The sequence below is a fragment of the Narcine bancroftii genome, chromosome 5, assembly GCF_036971445.1.
Source record: "Narcine bancroftii isolate sNarBan1 chromosome 5, sNarBan1.hap1, whole genome shotgun sequence".
Lineage (NCBI taxonomy): Eukaryota > Metazoa > Chordata > Chondrichthyes > Torpediniformes > Narcinidae > Narcine > Narcine bancroftii.
This window is the reverse complement of record NC_091473.1, coordinates 145,076,165-145,095,158: the sequence shown is the minus strand read 5'-3', so window position 1 is coordinate 145,095,158 and position 18,994 is coordinate 145,076,165.

The following is an 18,994-nucleotide window of genomic DNA, read 5'->3' as shown; positions in this document are numbered from 1 at the left end:
CTCACTGCCCCTCCGAGAGCATTGTATCAGTCACCAAACAGATCCCGCTGCCGCACTCTCTCCCGACAGCGTTCTATCAGTCCCCACATTGATCCCATTGCCCCCTCTTTCCCGACAGCCCTGTATCAGTCACCACACTGATCCCACTGCCCTGCTCTCTCCCCACATCACTGTATCACTCCCCACATTGATCCCATTGGCCTGCTCTCTCTCCACAGTCCTGTATCAGTCCCCACACTGATCCCACTACCCTCCTCTCTCCCGACAGTGCTGTATTAGTCCCAACACTGATCTCACTGCCCCTCCGAGAGCATTGTATCAGTCACCAAACAGATCCCGCTGCCCCACTCTCTCCCGACAGCGTTCTATCAGTCCCCACACTGATCCCACTGCCCCACTCAGTCCTGACAGCACTGTATCATTCCCCACATTGATCCCATTGCCCCCTCTTTCCCAACAGCCCTGTATCAGTCCCCACACTGATCCCGCTGCCCCACTCTCTCCCGACAGCGTTCTATCAGTCCCCACATTGATCCCATTGCCCCCTCTTTCCCGACAGCCCTGTATCAGTCCCCACACTGATTCCACTGCCCCGCTCTCTCCCCACATCACTGTATCACTCCCCACATTGATCCCACTGGCCTGCTCTCTCCACAGTCCTGAATCAGTCCCCACACTGATTCCACTACCCCCATCTCTCCTGACAGTGCTGTATTAGTCCCAACACTGATCTCACTGCCCCTCCGAGAGCATTGTATCAGTCACCAAACAGATCCCGCTGCCCCACTCTCTCCCGACAGCGTTCTATCAGTCCCCACATTGATCCCATTGCCCCCTCTTTCCCGACAGCCCTGTATCAGTCCCCACACTGATCCCACTACCCCCCTCTCTCCCGACAGTGCTGTATTAGTCCCAACACTGATCTCACTGCCCCTCCGAGAGCATTGTATCAGTCACCAAACAGATCCCGCTGCCCCACTCTCTCCCAACAGCGTTTTATCAGTCCCCACATTGATCCCATTGCCCCCTCTTTCCCGACAGCCCTGTATCAGTCCCCACACTGATCCCACTGCCCCACTCAGTCCTGACAGCACTGTATCATTCCCCACATTGATCCCATTGCCCCCTCTTTCCCAACAGCCCTGTATCAGTCCCCACACTGATCCCGCTGCCCCACTCTCTCCCGACAGCGTTCTATCAGTCCCCACATTGATCCCATTGCCCCCTCTTTCCCGACAGCCCTGTATCAGTCCCCACACTGATCCCACTGCCCCACTCAGTCCTGACAGCACTGTATCATTCCCCTCATTGATCCCATTGCCCCCTCTTTCCCGACAGCCCTGTATCAGTCCCCACACTGATCCCTCTACCCCCCTCTCTCCCCACAGTGCTGTATCAGTCCCTGCAAGCTTTCCAACTGGACTAAAAGTGATTGGCCAAGGAGGCTACAAAGAATTCACTATAGAGGAATTATCAATGTTTTTTGGAAAAATCAACGATGTCTGCGATGACCTTACTTGAACATATGACATGAACATAAATAAAGACAGTCACGCGATTGTACCATCGTAACGAAAAAATTGAAAGTCGGACCATCCGACTAGGGGAGCCCCTGTAAAATACAATGCCATGGATTTAATTTCATACATTGTTGCGTTCAACATTGGTTGTACGTGCATGCATCTCTCTGTGAGCTTCATCAGAAACCTCTGAGGAGGGGATGGGCTCTGATGACATTCTTGTCCCCCTGGGAGCTACCGTTCTGTAATGATCTTATCCATCGAGAGGAAGATGGGGGTGGTGCCGAAGCCAATGTCGCTGGTGTGGACCCTGAGGAGCGGTGGAGTGGAGAGGCAGCGCTCCCGCAGGGGTCCAGCCGCCCAGTTGACTGCCCGTTTGAACGCGGGTCTGCACTCATTTAATTCATCGGTAGCAGCCACAAGGGGTTGCAGACTCCAGGCACCTGAGGATGGTAAGACCCCCCCCCCCCCACCACACACCCCTCCTGTCTGAAAGGGAGAAGCAGTGGAGATGACCCGCGGGGAGGGTGACCACGTTGACGGACCAGTGGGGGGCCTCTTCGGCCGGCTGCCGGTCCTGGGGCGAGGAGCCCTGCGGAAGCTGCTGGAGACTGGCTCGAACTGGCCGGAGGGGATCAGAACCGGGATGCGAGTTCACTGGAAGTCCTTGGTGGGGGGGGGGGAGTGGAATATCTCTCATTTGCTTCTCTCTGACTGACTGTAAGAGGCACTCAGGCCATCCCTGCCAGTGCTGAATCAAACCCTGTTTTAAGACCATAACAGTAAGTTGAATCTTGAATCCATCCCTGCATGTCCTGGGACCTGGAAGACTTTCCTGGGGAAAAACATGGAATATAGAACACAGTACAGGCCCTTTGGCCCACCATGTTGTGCCGACCCATATATCCCAACCGAGAAATCGAAACACTCCCTACCCTGTAACCCTCGATTTTACTTCCATCCATGGGCCTGTCTAAAGCTGCTTTCAGGTGGCCAGAATACCTGACTGTAAAGCCGCCTATTCTACCCCAATGCAGCTGTTGGGTGGCCAACTGAAAATGGAGAACCTGGTCCCGAGGAGCATTTACCTAACCCTCTTCGGGTAGGTATATACTCCGGCTCAGAGCATCCTCCGTTGCACCTGAACACAGCATCGTGAATGCAGCCCAAGTCACAATCCTTCTAAGATATGTTAACGCCAGCTTGCAAAGTATTAGTATCCTCATGGTAAACACAAGCTCATGGCTGCAGTACAAAGTCCTACAAGCATTACTTCTAAATGTTTATGTTTGGGGCCTAATTTAGAAAGCAAAGCAGTATTTGTAATATTCCAGGTATTAAAACAAATCCCTAAAATATCATCTAAAATATGCATGTGTACACTCAGTTAAACCATTTGTGTTTTGCTCTCGGCCACTGCTGGTGCTCCGTCGAGCAGACGGGATTTTTTATGGGGCTGGATTAGTTTAGGATTTGTTAGAAAGGGGGAAATTCAAGAGCCTGATAGCTGTTTGGAAAGGATCTGTTCTTGATAGATACTTCGAGGGATGTGGGGAAAACGTGGGTGATTGGGATAGGCACGGAGAGGTTGGCCGAAGGGCCTGTTTCCATGCTGTGTGGCTCCGTGAATGAATGAGTTAAGACTTGGACAATGTAGTGCAGGGGTGTCAAACTCAAATTCACAGAGGGCCAAAATTAAAAACTTGGACTAAGTCGAGGGCCGAACTAAATATTTATTGAAAATTTTCAACAACATCTGCATGTTTTCTCTTCTTTCAACATATGTAATGTTAAACTTTAGGATATAACTTTAGGAGGATAATGTTGCAGGTCAGGAGTAGGTAGCTCAAGTTCACCCTTTGCTTGACCTGAGGGAAACCTATTTGGTCCCTGTGGAGATGTAGCCAGCATTCACAGGCTGTGTCCATTTTGGCCTGCATCAGGACTCAGCATTTCCTGCTCACTCCTCAGGCTCTAGGCCTCTAATCACCCTTGACCCACCATCCCTCTACATGACCAGTCCTTTACCCAACCTCTACTCGCCCCTCACTCCACTCGCTCTGCCTCTACCCACCCCATCCTATACACGCCCCTCTACTGCCTCTCCCCTCAACCTGTTCCTCCCTCTACCCGTCTCTCACCCTCTAATCACCCCTCCCCTACTCGCCCTGCCCCTCCCCTTTTACCTCTTCCCTATCCACCCCTCCTTCTACTCATCCCTCCCTCTAACTGCCCCTTGCACCACCATAACTTCCCCTGCCCATTACTCCTCACCTACACCCTCTGCACACCTCTGCTTACCCACCCACTCAGGCCCAACGTGCTGCCGATCAGCCTTTGCGGACAGCCACGATCTCTCTCTTCACGTGCAGGGCCGAACCAGCCGTCCCTGGGGTCCGCGCGGGTGCAAGCGCTGAAAGCCGTGGCGACCGGGAGAAGTGCGCTCGCGCTGTGGAAGGGCCGTCCGGTGCCAGTCGCGCGGGGCTCGTGCTGCCCGGGGGCCGTATGCAACCTGCCATGCCCGTCGCGCTGACAGGCAATCACAGGCGCTCGCCCATCCGCCGCACCGCTCGACAAGTGGGAGAAGTGACTGGTTGTGCGGGGAGCCTTCCAACCAGCTTGCCGGCTGATGACATCGACAGACTTCTCGTGTTACAATTTCTCGTGTTACAATGAGGAAGGATGTGCAATGAAGGGGGAGGATGGTGGGGGTGACATTACCAAAAAACAGCATCGGCTCTCGCTGCACGGCGGGCCACCTCTAATACATTTTTGAAATGATCTTGCGGGCCAAATATAATTATATCACGGGCCAAATTTGGCCCGCGGGCCAGAGTTTGACATGTGTGATGTAGTGATACGAAACACAAAACCCTGTAGACATAACAAAAACACACTGAAACGCTGGAAGAACTCAGTCTCATCAGCTTCCATAAAAAGCAAATATATATCGCCGACGTTTCGGGCCTGAGCCCTTCTTCAAGGAATAAGCAGAATAAGTGAGAAGCAGGAAATCTCAGAATTCAGACGGTGTCGGCTGGGGGGCAGGAATCCAGACCCGCAAAAGGTGTTCATTGAATAGGATAAGGGATGAGGCTGAGAATTTATCATGTCTGTTCAAAAGGAGACAGGGAAAAGGAAGAGACAGAGATTGTGAAAAGCAGCAGGGGAAGGAAGGGGGTGTGTGTTTAATTAAAGCTAGAGAAGTCAACATTACTGCCGTCTGGTTGGAGGGCCCCAGTCAGAAGATGAGGTGTGGTTCCTCCAATTTCTAGGTGGTCTCGGTCTGGCAGTGCACGAGGCCACGGACAGACATGCCAGCAAGGGGGTGGGATGGAGAGTTGAAATGGGTGGCCACTGGGAGATCCAGGCCATTACGGTGGACAGAGCCGAGGTGCCCAACAAAGCAATCTCCCGGTAGAGGAGACCACAACAGGAGCACCAGATGTAGTAGATGTCCCCTGCAGATTCACAAGTGAAACTAGTGATGTGACAGGTCCATTAGATGGCAGTATTGTACACATATACACAGGCAATGGCCCATGAGTTAGAATCAGGTCTATTCGCATGAACGTGTATAGAAAAAGTGGTTGTTTTGCGGCTGCAGGATTGTGTAGAATAGGGTATAAATTACAATTCTACAAATACAAGATTAAAAGTAAATAATTAGCAAAAAGAAGGGAAAGTGTCCGTGGTTCATGGTCCGTTCAGAGATGTGATGGTGCAGGGGAAGAAGCTGGTTTTGTGCCGTTAAGTGTTCGAATTCAGGCTCCTTCCCCAATGGCAGCAGTGTGAAGGGCATGGCCTGGAGGGCGGTGGGGGGGGGGGGTTGAGTGTTCTTGAGGATAGAGGCTGCTTTCTTGAGGCACTGCCTATAAAGATGTCCTTAAAGGGAGTGAAGTCTGATGCCCGTGATGGCACTGGCTGAGTTTTCAACCCACTGTAGCCTGTTTCTGTCCTGTTGCATTGGCACCTCCGTACCAGACAGTGACGCAAGTTCATGTTCAAGTTCATTGTCATCTGATTGTACAAGTACAACCCACCAAAACAGTGTTCTCCGGTCCTCGATGCAAAACTCACAGCCAGACATAGCATAAATACAGACAAACGATACATACAGTTATGCAACACATAACACAGATATATAAAATAAAGAAATATTGTTTAATAGATAGTAGAATCTTGGATGGACTGTGCGAGCAGCCCCTTTGGTCGTTCAGCATTCTCACTGCCTTTGGGAAGAAGCAGTTCCTCAGCCTCGTGGAGCTGGCTCTGATCCTGTATCTCTTCCCCCATGGGAGCAGCTGGAAGATGCCGTGTGTGGGGTTGAAGGGGTCCTCAATGATTTTGTGTGAACTCTCCAGAAATGATCCTGGTAAATGGAGTCCCCACTCCTTCCCACTCCTCTCCCTCTCTCGCCTCCTTCCCCGTCTCTTAACCCCCCTTCCCCCCTCTCTCTTCCTCCTCTCTCACCATCTCCCTCCCCTCCCCTCTTCCTCCCCTTTCCCCCTCCCCCTTTCCTCTTCCTCCCTTTCCCCTTCACCCCCTCCCCTCTTCCTTTCCTTTCCCCTTCTCCCCCTCCCCTCTCTCTCCCCCTCCCCTCTCTCTCCCCCTTTTTGCCCACTTTCCCCCTTGCTCTCACCTTTCTTTCCTCTCTCCCACCCTCCCTCCCCTTCTATCCCCCTCTCTTAACCCCCCTTTCCCCTCTCTCTTTTTCCTCTCACCTCTCTCCCCAACTCCCTAACTCCCCTCTCTCTCCCCTCCCCTCTCTCACTCTTCTCCCCTCTCTTCCTCCTCTCTCACCCCTCTCCCTCTCTCCCCTTTCTTTCCTCTTTCCCCCTCCCTCCCCCTCTCTTAACCCCCCCTTTTTGCCTCTCTCTCCCCTCCCCTCCCCCACTCTTAACCTTCTCCCCACTCCATCCCCTCTCTCTCTTCCTCTTTCTCCCCTCTCCTCTCCACATTTCCCCTTTCTCCCCTCCCCTTTCCCCTCTCCCTATCTTCCTCCTTCCTCTCTCACCCCCTTTCTGCCCTCTCCCTCTCTTTCTTTCTCCCCTCCCCTTTCTGTCCCCCTCTCCGCACTCTTTCTCTCCGCACTCTTCCTCACCCCTCTCTCCTTTCTCTCTTCCCTTTCTGCTCCCCCCTCCTTTCGTATCCCCGAGGTGCAGCTGGAGAGTTGAGTCTCCTCGCCACAATGATTAAGGAGCTTCCTAATTCACCCTCTGACAGAGGGCGGTGATTTGACCAGCTCTTAGTGTGGTGATTATGCTGTTGATCTCTGGGACAGAGGAGCTCACATCATCCTCTCACCGCGGAGAGCCTCAAGGTCACAGAGGACAAGGACCAGGACTGCAGCTGCTATAAACTCGATGGGTGGAAGGAGGAAGAGGTGGAAGGGGGAGGTGGTGGAAGGGGAAGGGGAAGGGGGTGGAAGGGGAAGGGGGTGTAGGGTTGGTGGAGGGTGGGTTTGGGGGAGGGTAGGGTGGAGGTGGGGGTGGGCTGAGGGGTTGGGGAGGTGGGATAAGGGGTTGGGGGGCTTGTGGGATCAGAGCGAGTTGCCCCACAACCCCCTGCAGACACACAGAGACCAGGTGAGAAAGGGGTTTCCGCAGAAATGATAAACGAGTCTGGAAGTGAAAGGCGAGAGTCTGTGATTCTCCAACACACAGAAATGCTGGAGAAAGGCAGCGCCCAGAGGAGGTGACGGTCTTGAACCTGTGCCTGAAACGTTGGTTAAAATCTTCACATCAAGTGGGACTGGCTGAGATCTTGCTACACTTCTCAGCACAGTGGTTCCCCCTTAAACACAGGGATGTTTTCCACAGTTTCAGTTACCCGCGGTCAACCGATTACCGAAACTGACCCCACTGCCCCGCTCTCTCCCCACATTGCTGTTTCTCTCTTCCCACACTGACCCCACTGCTCCACTCTCTCCGCACATTAGTGTATCAGACCCCACACTGACCCCAATGCCCCACTCTCTCTTCACATCAGTGTATCAGACCCCACACTGACCCCACTGCCCCACTCTCTCCCCACAGTGTTGTATCAGTCCCCACACTGATCCCACTGCCCCACTTTCTCTCCACACCCCTGTATCAGTCCCCACGCTGACCCCACTGCCCCGCTCTCTCCCCACACCCCTGTATCAGTCCCCACACTGACCCCATTGCCCCACTCTCTCCCCACATCAGTGTATCAGACCCCACATTGACCCCATTGCCCCACTCTCTCCCCACATCAGTGTATCAGACCCCACATTGATCCCATTGCCCCACTCTCTCCCCACATCAGTGTATCAGACCCCACACTGACCCCACTGCCCCACTCTCTCCCCACAGCCTGTATCAGTCCCCACACTGACCCCACTGCACTGCTCTGTCCCACAGCCTGTATCAGTCCCCACACTGACCCCATTGCCCCACTCTCTCCCCACATCAGTGTATCAGACCCCACATTGATCCCATTGCCCCACTCTCTCCCCACAGCCTGTATCAGTCCCCACACTGACCCCACTGCCCCACTCTCTCCCCACAAACCTGTTTCTCTCTCTCCACACTGACCCCACTGCCCAACTCTCTCCCCACAGTGTTGTATCAGTCCCCACACTGATCCCACTGCCCCACTTTCTCTCCACACCCCTGTATCAGTCCCCACGCTGACCCCACTGGCCCGCTCTCTCCCCACACCCCTGTATCAGTCCCCACACTGACCCCATTGCCCCACTCTCTCCCCACATCAGTGTATCAGACCCCACATTGATCCCATTGCCCCACTCTCTCCCCACATCAGTGTATCAGACCCCACACTGACCCCACTGCCCCACTCTCTCCCCACAGCCTGTATCAGTCCCCACACTGACCCCACTGCCCTGCTCTGTCCCACAGCCTGTATCAGTCCCCACACTGTCCCCATTGCCCCGCTCTCTCCCCACATCAGTGTATCAGACCCCACACTGACCCCACTGCCCCACTCTCTCCCCACAGCCTGTATCAGTCCCCACACTGACCCCACTGCCCCACTCTCTCCCCACAGACCTGTTTCTCTCTCTCCACACTGACCCCACTGCCCCACTCTCTCCCCACAGTGTTGTATCAGTCCCCACACTGATCCCACTGCCCCACTTTCTCTCCACACCCCTGTATCAGTCCCCACGCTGACCCCACTGGCCCGCTCTCTCCCCACACCCCTGTATCAGTCCCCACACTGACCCCATTGCCCCACTCTCTCCCCACATCAGTGTATCAGACCCCACATTGATCCCATTGCCCCACTCTCTCCCCACATCAGTGTATCAGACCCCACACTGACCCCACTGCCCCACTCTCTCCCCACATCAGTGTATCAGACCCCACACTGACCCCACTGCCCCACTCTCTCCCCACAGCCTGTATCAGTCCCCACACTGATCCCACTGCCCCGCTCTCTCCCGACAGCCCTGTGTCGGTCCCCATGATGATCCCCACGGCCCTGCTCTCTCCCACTGTTCCGTGTCGGTCCCTAGTTACAAATAAAAAGTTAACAGGTACACAACAGTGTCCCATGTAGCTTTACAACGTATATAACATGGTGTTTACACATCTTCTACATCGCATAATGCCCAAATGTCACAGAAAGTATCGTGTACCCCTGTGTGGGGTTCTGTACTATCCGCAGGTACAGGCATCCACTGGGGGTCTTGGAACCTCACCCCCTGGATGGGGGGGGGGCGCTACTGTAGGAGGAGTGCCTTTCTACAGCACCTTTCTCTGCCCTTTGAAATCACGTCCAAAGTTCTTCTTGGAATGGCCTTGCTTCAATGTGTAGCCCCTGTGGTAAATGTAGGCAGAACAGCAAGATCCCACACAGTTTCAATGACCATACACCAGTTTGATCTGGCAGTGGGGTGAACATTCACATGAGCAGCTCTGATCCATTTCTTCTCTGATTTGGCGATCTCTGGTGAGAATGCGACCCAGCCATGCAGACTCCCCTTCGATCTATTGGCCACCCAAGCTCCAGGTCTGAATCCACGACATGATCAGGAAGCCTTCTGTGCCCGAGGCCCCTTGGGAGCCCTTCTTGCCCTCAGCACCCTCTCGAATCCTGGCTCCGATACCTGGTGCCCACGTGCCCGTCTCCAGTGGCCCGCAAACCCACGTGGGTCTCCCGACCGCGAGTTGCCTGCGGCCCATGTGGGTTTCTCAGCCACTGAGCCCCTCACCACCCTGTAGGGTCATATCCTGTGCTGATTCTCCTCCACAGGGAAGGTGTTCGCCCTGCTTCTGGTGCCATGCTGACAACCTCTCCTGGTTGCTGCTCAGCACAGGTGCTGCCATCTTGGGCCCATTTTAAAATAAAATACAGATGGCTCCTTTAACAGGCCATTTAAGACCTGTAGGGAGTTGCCAGATAGTTGAACCCTTCAAAACAGTGCTGTCTTCCCGCTGTCCCAGGTCCGCATCAGCTCCTGCAATACCGGCATTTAACTGTAGGATCATTTAAAACCATTTAACAAAGAGTTTTGGGGTGTGTGTGTGTGTGTCTGTGTGTGTTCACTGTACTCGTGTGCATGACAATAAACTCATCCACATTCCAGGTTGGAATGGGGCTTGAAGTCGCCTTGATTGGGGTCTGTGCTTGACAACTCTTTCTGCTGTTCCCAAGACCCGTGGTTGGTTTGGAGACAACGAAAAATCAGTGAGAGAGGTGGTTTTTCATATAACACTGCAGGCCCTTTGGCCCTCAATGTTGTGCTGACCAATATACCCCTACCAAAAAAATTACTAACCCCTCCCTACCCCCTAACCTCTATTTTCCTTTCATCCATGTGCCTGTCTAAGAGTCTCTTAAATCCCCCTAATGTTTCAGCCTCCACCACCATCCCTGGCAAGGCATTCCAGGTACCCACTACCCCAGTGGTTCTCAACTTTTGACTTTCCACTCACATCCCACTTTAAGTAATCCCTGTGCCATCGGTACCCTGTGATCAGTAAGGGATGGCTTAAGGTGGGATGTGGGTGGGAAAGGAAGGTTGAGAATCACTGCTCGAGACCCAATTGTTACTGAAATATTTGGCTTAAGAAAAATGGTCATTGGCCCATTTCCTTGGGAGATCTGAAACCATGCACATAACGAGTCAATGAGGGACGATTAAAACAGTGGTTTCCAAACTTTTTCTTCCTACCCACATCCCACCTTAAGCAATCCCTTACTAATCACAGAGCACCAATGGCAGAGGGATTACTTAAAGTGGGATGTGGGTAGAAAGAAAAGGTTGACAACCACTGCACTACCCTTTGTGTAAAAATAAACTTACTCCTAACATCTCTCCTAAACTTCCCTCCTTTCACCTTGTACAGACATCCTCTAGTGTTGGTTTTTATTTTAAAATGTAGACATACAGCATGGTAACAGGCCCTTTCGGCCCTCGAGCCCGTGCCGCCAATGACCTACAGCTCCTGGTACGTTTTGATCAGTGAGAGGAAACCCAGGCAAACATGGGCCCTGGTTTTGCGAGCAGACCAGTGGATATCTCCTACTTTCACAAGGAAGTCCCAGTGCAAGTGTGCAGCATCACAGAGAGACAAAGTTGGTATCGGCAGTGAAACGGGCATTGTCGTAAAAACACAGAGACGCTGGTGGAACTCAACAGGTCTGGCTGCGTCCACTGGAGGTAAATGTATATTACCGATGTCTTGAGCCCGATCCCCTCGTCAAGGGACGAGCAAAAAGCAGGCAGGCGGCTGGATTAAAAGGCTGGAGGAGGGAGGAAAGAAGGGGCAGGGGGCGAAGCGCAGGCAAAAGGCCATCAATGGACATGGAGAGGAGGGCTGAAGAGGAAAGGTGAGTTGGGGGAGGGGGCAGGCTCTGAATGCAGAGCTGGAGGGAAGGTAACATGGGGGGTGGGGGGGACGCATAGAAATAGAGAAGTTGATGTTAATAGCATCTGGATGGAGGGAGGAATCCTGCTTCTCAAGATAAGCTCTACACAACATCTTGTGCGCCTTCATGACCTGAGATCAGCTTCACGTGTAATTATGTCCCCCGTGGGGAAGGATCATTTCAATTATAGATGTTCTTACGTGCAGTGAAACATAAACCTTCGCCTTCCCCCATGAATTAAATCTGCACTCAGTGCTCCTGTTGCTGTCAACATGCAGAGCTTCCTCTTCCCATTATTGGACATGGAGTCCATAGAGTTGGACTGGGGGTGGGGGGTGGGGGGGAGGGGAACAGGCCCTTCAGCCCAGCTCTTCTGTGTCAGCCATGAACTCCTCTGAAATGGTCCCATTCACCCATGTTTGGTCCATGAGGTCTTGAGTTGTCAGGAGAGGTGGGCCTTTTCTTCCCGAAGGTTTGTAGCTTGGGGGGTGGGGACCTTGCAGAGGTACAGAAATTTAAATTAAAAAAATTTAGACACAAAGCACAGTAAGTCTCCTTCAGCCCTCAAGCTCGTGCAGCCCAATTGACCAACAGCCCTGGGTACACTTTGAATGGTGGGAGGAAACTGGAGGCCCTGGGGAAAACCCACGCAGACACTGGGAGAATGCACAATCTCCTTACAGACAGCGCGGGATTCGAACCCCTGTCCTGATCGCTGGCCCTTTAACAGTGTTGCGTTAACTGCTATGCTCACCATGCCACCTGGTATCCCTCTTTCCCCCCTCACTTTAAATCTATGGCCTCTAGTTTTAGGCTTCCCTGCCCTGTGGGGAGAGACATTCTCCTCCTGATTTTGGGCAGCATGGTTGCCGTAGTGGTTAGTGCAATGCCTTTACAGCGCCAGCGACCAGGACTGGGGTTCGAATCCCACGCTGTCTGTGAGGTATTTGTATGTTCTCCCCGTGTCTGCGTGGGCTTTCTCCGGGAGCTCCGGTTTCCTCCCACTGTTAGAAAAGTACTTGGGGTTGTAGGTCAATTGAGTGCAACTGGGCAGCACAGTCTCATGGGCCGATAGGGCCTGTAACTGTGCTGTATGTCTAAATTTTAACATAAAAATTCGGTACCTCTGCAAGATCCCCTCCTCAGCCTCCCAATCTTCAGAGAGAAAAGGCCCAGCCTCTCCTTACAACTAGAGCCATCTAGTAACATCCTGGTGAATCTTTTCTGCACCTCCTCCACCTTAATGCATCGTTCCTTCAGCTGGGTGATGAGATCTGAGTGCAATGTTCCAAGTATGGTCTCCCCCACGTCTTGTACAGTAGCAGTTGTGACATCCCTGCTCCTGATGAAGGCAGGTGCTACAAACACCGCTTCTGCCCATTGTCCCGTGCCGCTATTCTCAGGGAACGTTGGTTGCTTCTAATTATCAGTCAACCTTCTACTTTCTACTCTTCATCCTTCAGCTTATTACAAGGGTTCAACTGCTCAGATGCTACACAGATCATAGACCACTTCAGTAAAAACACAAGGCTGGAGAAACTCAGCAGGTCAAACCGTGTATTTATTCAGCAAAAATAAGCAACATCTCGGGCTTGAGCCCCTCCCCAGGTACGTTTGAAGGACATGTTTGATGATCTGTTTGACCTGCTGAGTTTTTAACTTCATCCACGGTGTCTACCACTAGTTTTTTTTTACATGGAATCTTTCAGCACTGTTCAGGCCCTTCAGCCCACAAGGTTGTGCCGACCTGCTCCTCAACAATCTAATCCTTCCCTACCTCACACCCACAACCTTCTTACATCCATGTGCCTATCGAAGAGTCTTTGAAATGTCCCTGTTGTTCCGGCCTCCGGTTCTGGCAATGCATTCCAGGCACCCACTACTCTCTGTGTAAAAATGATGGCATCTCCTCTAAACGTTTCTCCACTCATCTCAAACAGATTTCCTCTGGTATTTACTGTTGTCCCATGCCCACCCTATTTAAACATAGGAACATAGGAACACAGGAAGTAGGAACAGGAGTAGGCCAAAAATGGCCCATCGAGCCTGCTCCGCCATTCAATACGATCATTGCTGATCTAATTTATGAATTAGATTTAAGCCCCTCAAAATCTTATGTACCTCTATTACATCACCTCTTGTCCTTCTTCACTCCAAAACAGGAAACTCTATCAAATTGCTTCATAAGACATGTTCTCCACTCCTGGTATTATTCTGGTAAATCTCCTCTGCACCCTCTCCAAAATAAGGGATTGCTTAAGAAAAAGTTTGAAAACCACTGTTTTAATCGTCCCTCATTGACTCGTTATGTGCATGGTTTCAGAACGCCAAAGGAAATGGGCCAATTACAATTTTTCTCAAGCAAAATATTTCAATAACAATTGGGTCTCGAGCAGTGATTTTCAACCTTCCTTTCCCACTCATCCACTCACATCCCACCTTAACCAATCCTTTACTAATCACAGAGCACCAATGGCATTGGGAATACTTAAAGTGGGATCTGAGTGGAAAGATAAAGGTTGAGAAACACTGACCTCCACCCTTCCTTAATGTGCTCATCAGAATAGAATTTTCCAAGTGTGGTCTGACCAGACATTTACAGAGAGGTAACATTATCTCATGGCTCTTAAATTCAACCCTATGATGAATGAAGACCAACCCGCCACTCGCCTTAACCACCCTATCAACTTGTACAGCAAACCAGAGTAAGCTATGGACCTGATCTGAAAGTCCCTCTATTCTTCCATACTGTTAAGAACCCTTCCATTAACCCTGCACTTTGCCTTCAAGTTTGACCTTCCAAAATACATCACCTCCCATTTATCCAGATTGAACGCCATCTGCCACTTCTCCACCCAACTCTGCATCCTGTCTATATTGTTACAAGCCCAGAGGACCCATAAACCCAGCAGCAGTTGATTTTCACCAAGACAAATGGTTATTTAAACAAAAATTGCTTTTAATTATCTTTAAACATGAAAACAGAATCACACTTTAACTTATCACTATTGACTTAACTAATCTAACTTAACCCCCTTCTCTAAGCACACATGTATGTAATGTGTGTGTAAGTTCAGAAAAGTTCTTTGGTTCACAGTCCAATCTCACTTCTCATTCCTCCAAGTTAACTGATTGCAGGCAATTCTTATACTGTGCATAGAATTCAACATTTATAAAGTTCACCAGGCTTTGGTGCTTGAAAGGTAAATGGTTACTGCTCAGGAAGGTTCTTGTCAGTTTTCAGAGAGAGATTCATTGTATGTTGTCACCCACAAATGATTCCTTATTTAATCAGCCACTTCAATGTCTTGCCGAAGAAACTTGCCCCATCAGGGTTCTCCAGATGATAACCTTTTTCTTTCAGGTCACCACAGAACTCCTTTCTGTTTCTCTTATTCCAAGTGAAACATGAGACAGCCAGTCCTCTCCTCTTGTCATGTGATCTTTGCTTCTCTCTCTCTCTCTCTCTCTCTCTCTCACACACACACACACACACACACACACACTGAGACTGAGAGAAATACTCTTTGACTCTCTCTGTTTGCAAAACCACATGACCTTCTTACAACAGCAAGTATCCTGCAGACAACAGCGGAGCCAGGATTCATTTTCGTCTGTTGCTTTGGGTAAACAAGAATCCATTAGTGACATCTCTTGAGGACTCTTCAAAGCTCTTGCAAAAAGGTGTAAGAAGCCTCTATGACTCCAATATTTCAAATAAGATCTGCTTTAAAGTGTTTGTATGTGATCTACTCAAACTAACCTTTCCCAATTTATCTCCCAAAAACATTTCTATATGTATATCTATATATTCTGTCACAATATCCTGTTACAACTTAGGACTATATTCACAGCTCTAACCTTCGTATCACCTGCAGACTAACTGGCCCATTCCTCTACTTCTTTGTCAAAAGCAGGGGTCGCAGAACAGATCCCTGCGGAACACCATTAGTCAGCGTCCTCCAGGCAGAATACTTTCCTCCCACTAGTACTCTGCTTTCTTCAGGCAAGCCAATTGTGAATCCAAAGAGCCAAGGTTCCATGTATCCCATGCTTCTGAATGAGTCATTGTCAAATGCTGTACTAAAGCCCACATTCACCACATTTACCACCCTACCTTCATCATTCTTTTGTCACCATCCCAAAAAGCTCAATTAGGCTTGTGAGACATGACCATCCCTTCAACGAGCTATGCCTGGCATCCCTGCTCGAAATTCCTGGCCCTCAGAATCCTTTCCACTAGTTTGCCCTTCAGTGAAAAGAGGATCTGACCAGGGTGATGGGTTCCATCCTGAGGTAGAGCCTCACAAAGATGTCTTCGATGGATGGGAGGTTGCAGCCTGTGATGGACTATCTGCATGTAGGGTGTGATGTTCAAGTGAGTCAAGGAATGCAGATGCAGTTACAATGAGTCACAGGGTGGAGGGTGGGGTGCTACAGTGAGTCACAGAGTGCAGGGTGGGTGTTACAGTGAGTCACAGAGTGTGGGGTGGGGTGTCTCAGTGGTCACAGGGTGCGGGGTGCAGTGTTACAGTGGGTCACAGAGTGCGGGGCGTGGTGTTACAGTGAGTCACAGAGTGCGGGGTGGGTTGTTACAGTGGGCCGCAGAGAGCAGGGTGGGGGTGTTTCAGTGAGCCAGAAAGCAGGGCGGGGTGTTACAGTGAGCCACGGGGCACAGGGTGTGGTGTTCATGTCACGGTGTGCTGTTACAGTTGCAGAGTGCGGGGTGTGCAGTTACAGTGAGTCGCAGGGTTCCATGGAAAAGTAGTGCATCTCCTGGCCAATACAGTCCGCTATCCCTTCTTAAACAGGGCCCTATGTTCCAGACCCCATCCTCGTATACCCTCAAGCCAGCGAAGAATGTTCCTCTCCACCGTGGTTCCCGATCATTCATGTTTCTTCCAAGTTTTTGTGATGTTGGAGCTACACCGATGGGAAATATTATGTACTTCAGGTTGGCACCAGCCCAGAGGAGGGAGAGAACAATTCTTGTTGATTAGCTCATCAGAGCCATTTCAGTGCCAAAGTGGCTCTTTGCAAGGGGTTATAAACATGGTCACCAGAGGCAGTGATTAATCAATCCCCATCGTACCTGTCGTGCTGAGGAAAAACATCTTAAAGTCCCTGCGACAATCCAGGCAAGAAAATCCAGAGCAGGTCACCGGTGGATCCAGACAATCCGGCGATGGGGCGTCAGAAACACACGGCTCTTTTACAAATCTTGCCCTTCTTCCTTGTGGTAAGTCATTCGGACAGGACTCTTACGGTTGATCTTGCTGGGTAAATGTCCCGTTTTTGCTTCTGAATACTTGCCAACGGTGAGAATAAGTTGATTTGTCACTAAATACCCAGGACAGTAAGAAGGGCTCTTCTGTGAGCAGACTAATAGGTTATTTCTAACATTTGTACAGCATAATTTTCAGAGCAGAGACCTGCAATGAAAAGAAAGATCAATTAGCGCCCACATTGAGAGGACTGTTGTGGGGTTCACTCAGGAGCCTGATGGCTGTGGCGGAGGAAACTCTTTAAGCCTGTTGGTGTGTGCTTTCACACTCATGAGGAGGGAGAAGAGGGTGTGTCCTGGGTGTGGTGGGTCCTTCAGTGTGTCGGCTGCCTTTTCCAGGCAGCGGAGTGGGGGGGGTGTAGAGGAGTCCATGGAGGGGAGGGAGGTTTGTGTGATGTTCTGAGCTGCAGTCATCACCTGCAGCTTTTTCCGCAGAGCATCTCTCATCCTGTGCCCTGATGCATCCAGCAAGTCTTGATGGTGCCCCTAGTAGATTGGGGGGTAGAACATGCCAAATTTCCTTCTGAGGAAGTCGAGGTGCTGGTGCTCTCTTGACCATCATGTTGATGGGGTTGTCCCAGGTCAGACTGTCAGAAATGCTCATTCCCGAGAAAATCGGAGAATTTGAATTGTCAATCAACATCAGATGAACACAGGGGACAGGATAATCCCAAATGCAAGTTCTAGTTTCTCAAATGGTGAGCTCATCGTTCTGCTGCACGGATGATTTGTGATTGCAATGTGTCGGGGGGATGGAGTCAATTTGAGGGGATTAGCCAGTCAATGCAAAATAAACACGAGACGTGAAAATGGAAAATACTGGAAACACTCAGCAGGTCGGGAAGTATCTACAGAGGCAGAAACATGGGTAACATTTCGGGTTAAAGATCCTCTGAGGCGTTGAATCTTTTGTCCCACTTCACGGAAATGCCGTCATCAGAGAACAGCAACAGTCACCCCACCACCATCAGACTCCTCAACAACAATTGGAGACTCATTGAAGGGCTCTCAGCTCGCACATTATTTACAATTGAATATTTATTTCCTGTGTTGTACAGTTTGTTTGCATTGCTTTCTTGTTCACATTTCTTTCTTCTGTCGATATATCTTTTCTTGAGTACAGGTTTTTTTTTGCACTGCCATTAAGTGGTAATTCTTCCTGGCCCCCAGGAAAAGGAATCTCAGGGTTGTATGTGATATCATGTATGCACTTAGACACTAAGCCTGAACTTTGAACTTTGTATTTTGAATGCTGCCTGACCTGGGTGTTTCCGGTCAACAAGGAATGTCCCATTTCAACAATGCAGGCATGTACTGTGATGGAGATTGTGAAGTAGTTTGTTGCTCAGTGCAGGGAGGCTGGAGAAACCCTTTACTTCTGATAGACATTGTGTGACTGGCTGAGTTTCTCCAGCACTTTTCAGAATTTATTGTCACGAACATGTCATTAAGTTCCCTGTTTTGTGGCAGCGTTTAGAGGTATAAATACTGCTTTAAATTACATTTCAAAACTAAAGAAACAGTGCAAGAATACAGGAGAAAGTGTGGCAGTGTCCGTGGTTCATTTTCCATTCAGGAATCTGATGGCAGAGGGGAAGAAGCTGTCCTTGTGCCGTTGGGTGTTCATCTTCAGGCTCCTGCACCTCCTTCCTGATGGTAGCAGAGTGAAGAAGGCTTGAGGATAGAGCCTGATTTCTTAAGACACTGTCTCTTGATGGAGTGAAGTTTGGGCCTGTGATATCGCTGGCCGATTTAATAATTCTCTGGAGTTTTTTTTCCTGTCCTGAGCGTTGGTACCTCCATACCAGACAGCGACGCAACCTGACAGAAAGCTCTCCGTGGTACAACTGTAGAAATTTTTGAGAATTACGGTTGGCACAACACCTTTACAGCGCCAGCGATCAGGATGGGGGGTTCGAATCCAACACTCTCTGTAAGGAGTTTGTACATCCTCTCCGTGTCTGCGTGGGTTTTCCCCGGGGCTCCGGCTTCCTCTCACTTTTCGAAATGTACCGGGAGTATAGGTTAGTAGGGTGTAAATTTGGCAGAACAGACTCGTGGGCTGAAATGGTCTGTTGCCCTGCTGTAGGTCTAAATTAAAAATGTAAATTTAATCTTTGGTGTTATATCAAATCTCCTCACAAAGTATAGCTGCTGACGAGTCTTCTTTGTGAATGCATCCAGGACAGGTCATCAGATATTTCGACATCCAGGAATTAGAATTTCTTGACCCTCTCCACAGCAAACCCCTCGTGTTCTCCTGATTTCCTGCTGAAGTCCGCAATCAGCTCCTTGGTTTTGCTCATGTTGAGTGCAGGTCTGTTGCTGT